This window comes from Bison bison, unplaced genomic scaffold (assembly GCF_000754665.1).
Source record: "Bison bison bison isolate TAMUID 2011002044 unplaced genomic scaffold, Bison_UMD1.0 scf7180017864374, whole genome shotgun sequence".
In the NCBI taxonomy this organism is placed as follows: Eukaryota; Metazoa; Chordata; class Mammalia; order Artiodactyla; family Bovidae; genus Bison; species Bison bison.
This window is the reverse complement of record NW_011494946.1, coordinates 3,975,579-3,979,642: the sequence shown is the minus strand read 5'-3', so window position 1 is coordinate 3,979,642 and position 4,064 is coordinate 3,975,579.

Below are 4,064 nucleotides of genomic sequence, written 5' to 3'. Positions count from 1 at the left end.
GAGTCTTAACCACTGGACCATCAGGGAAGTCCCTTTTTCTTAATTTTTTATTGATTTATTATATACAGAAAAGTATATGTATCTCGAGGAGCTTTTAAAAACTGCTATGCGTGACACTGGGTAAAATTAAAAACACTGACAATACCTAATGTTGTGGCACTCACAGATGCTGCTGCTGCTGCTGCTGCTAAGTCGCTTCAGTCACGTCAGACTCTGTGCGACCCCAGAGCGGCAGCCCCCCAGGCTCCTCCGTCCATGGGATTTGCCAGGCAAGAGTACTAGAGTAGGGTGCCATTGCCTTCTCCAGATGTTGCTAGTGGGGATGCAAATAACACAACTATCTTGAGGAACAGCTTGGAAGTTTCTTATAAAACGTTACACAGATACTTAGCATATGAACAGAAATTCCATTTCTAGGCATTTCCCCAAGAGAATGAAAATACATATCCACACAAAACCTTCACATGAATGTTGACAGAGCATCATTCATAACCATCCACAAACTGGAAACAGCCCAGCTATCCATCAACAATGGGTGAGCAGACAAAGCGTGGTGCCTCCACACAACGAAATACTAATTAGCAGGGGAAAGAAGAATGAACCACTGAAACATGTAGGGACAAGATGACTCTCATAAACACGATGCCGTCCACGTAAGCAGACTGCTCGATTTCATTTACACGAACTTCCAGTGCTTACAGAGTCACAATCACAGTGACCAGTCAGGTCAGTGGTCACCTGGGGGAGGGGCAGGGGTGTTTGGGGAGGACAGAAATGCTCTATACCTGGTTAGTGCTTTCAGGGGGACCTATGTTTGCCAAAGCTCGATCTGTTCACCTAAAATAGGTAGATCTCATTGTATGCAAATTACACTTCAAAAAAGTTGATTTAAAACAAAACTGCTGGGCTTCTCTGGTGGCTCAGGGGTAAAGAACCTGCCTGCCAGTGTAGGAGACGTGGGTTCCATCCCTGATCAGAGAAGTTCCCACATGCCATGGAGCACACTACTGAACCACTGAGCCCGCACATCACACTATTGTATACTGAGCCTGTGCGTCACACTATTGTATACTGAGCCTGTGCGTCACACTACTGAACTACTGAGTGCCGGGAGCCAGCAGGGGAGTCCCCACCCATGACAAGGTCATGTGGGAGAGTTCTGGTGGGCAAGGCGAGCCAGAACTTGAGGGGTGCCCCTCTGGACGTGCCTAAGCGTCTATCCCAAAACCTGAGCCCGTCTGTTTTACTGCTTCATGACTTTCACCAACTCCTCTGACAGTCACGAGGGGCTATCCCCAACCACTTTTATCTGTAAGAAAAGCAACTTAGAGCTCTAGTTAATAAGTCTCCAGGGTATAATAAGCTGCGTTCCAATTGTGATCCCCTCAGAGAGCTTTCTAACCTGCCTAACAGGTTCCCGGACTCTTACAGCTACGCATGTGATTGTTTACGGCCTCCCAACCATGTGAGGCACAGGAGACTTAAGTTATTCTAACAATGCAGAGCCTCCCGGGGAGTTAGAAATTGTTAAAATAGAACTGATAGAAGATTTCTTTGTTGAGTTAATACCTGCTGCCAAGTTTCCATATTTCTCACCCACTGTGTTCCTGGGAGTGTATTGATTAATATAGCTGATATATAAGAAATATAAGTAGAAGCTTTAATGTTAATAATAACCGTAGACCCCTAAGCTAATAAATTCTTCCCTTAATTACCCCCACGAGACTCCTGCCCTATAGGAATCCAACTCTGTCTACTGCTTTTGGGGAGTGGTACTAAACTCTCACCTTTAGAGAAAATAAGTTTTTCTGGTTGACTAACTCTTATCAGAAGAAAAACGTTAGCAGGTCTCCTGACCAGCTGCTGCTGCTAAGTCGCTTCTGTGCAACCACATAGACGGCAGCCCACCAGGCTCCCCCATCCCTGAGATTCTCCAGGCAAGAACACTGGAGTGGGGTGCCATTTCCTTCTCCAATGCATGAAAGTGAAAAGTGAAAGTGAAGTCGCTCAGTCGTGTCCCACTCTTTGCGACCCCGTGGACTGCAGCCCACCAGGCTCCTCTGTCCATGGGATTTTCCAGGCAAGAGTGCTGGAGTGGGGTGCCATTTCCTTCTCCAACTCCTGACCAGAAGATGATGTAAATCACCTAAAGCCTTGGTGTCTGAAAGAACGCCTGGTTTCGATAATGATTAAGGTCTGCTAACCTTGCATGACTTTGCATCCCCTATTATCTTCTATGTGCTACTTGGGGTACAAAAGCCCCTGTTGAAAAAAAAGCTACGGACCCTGCTCACTAAGCTCGGTCTCCCCGTGTCGCTTCTTTCTCGTCTCCTTTTCTCTCCTTTTGTCTCTACTGTTTCTTCAGGCCAAAGTAATTGGAGCATGGGGGTCCGCTGAGACCACTTACTTGCCCGGGCTTCTAAGACCCACTCGAGAAGGTGCCTAAGGTGGGGCACCTTCCACGATTCGAGAGAGCGCCTGTGGCCTCCGTGGTTAGTGCAAACCTGGTGTCACGGGTTATATTGATTTCCCACATAAACCAATTATAATTAGAGCTCTGATTCTCTCCACTGACGCTATTCCTTTAAATCGCCAACGCAGTCATCCTGAGGGAATCCCTGGATCCAACCAGGGCTGGACCCCAGTAACTGAGCCCATGCATCACACTATTAAACTACTGAGCCCGTGCATCACACTATTGAACTACTGAACCAAGGAGCCCACATGTCACACTACTGAACCACCAAGCCCGAGTGTCACACTACTGAACTACTGAGCCGACGCGTCACACTAATGAACTACTGAGGCCATGCGTCACTCTATTGAACCACTGAGCCCGTGCGTCACACTACTGAACCACTGAGCTTGTGTGTCACGCTACTGAACTACTGAGCCCGAGCATCACACTACTGAACCACTGAAGCCCACACACCTTCAAGCCCGAGCTCCACAAGAGAAGCCACAAGAGGCCGGTGCACAACAATGAGAGACGGCCTAGCTCGCCACGACTAGAGAGAAGCCTGTTCAGTGCAGAAGACTCAGCACAGCCAATTCTAAATAATAATGAAAATAAAACTGTTGCAAAAAAATAAAACGGTAAGCAGAGAAGGGAAAGAAATTGTCTCCAGGCAATCAGAAGCACAGGTGAAGCAAACGCTCACATTTAAGTTTATAAGAAACTTTAAGCAACACAGTAGCACACATGACAGGAGACATCGTGAGGCTGCCTTACCTGTGTGTTTCTGGAGAACAGTCTCGAAGCTTCCTTACAAATTTAAAACGAACCTATCATAGGCCCCAGCTGATCCCAGGTGTTCACAGAAAAGAAATAAAAGCGTATGTCCATACAAAGACTTGTATACAGATGTTCACAGCAGCTTTATTGTAATAGCCTCAGACTGGAAACAATCCAAGTATCCATCAACAGAAGAATGGATAAACAAATTGTGGTAGATTTATATCACGGAATTGTTTAGACACTAATTTGTGTCTTGACTCTTTCACGACCCCATGGACTGTAGCCGACCAGGCTCCTCTGTCCATGGAGTGAGTCTCCAGGCAAGAATAATGGAGTGGGTTGCCATGCCCTCCTTCAGGGACTCTTCCTGACCCAGTCATCAAACCTGCATCTCCTACACTGGCAGGTGGATTCTTTACCACTAAGCCCCCTGGGAAGCCTTGTATTATGGAATACAACACAGCAACAAAAAGGAAGAAATACGGATACACGCAACAACATGGACACATCTAAAAATAATCATGCTGAAAGAAGCCAGATGTGAAAGGATACTCTGTACAATCCCATTACATAGAATTCTAGAAAGTGTAAAACAAATCTGTAGTGATAGTTGGGGGTGAGTGGGGAGTGAGTTACAAGGAGGTGATGGCAATGCTACTTGTCTTGATTGCTGTGATGGGGGCGGGGGCGTGTATGTTTGTGCGTATGTCAGTTCAGTTCAGTTCAGTGGCTCACTTGTGTCTGACTCTTTGAGACCCCATGAATCGCAGCACGCCAGGCCTCTCTGTCCATCACCAACTCCCGGAGTTCACTCAGACTCACGTCC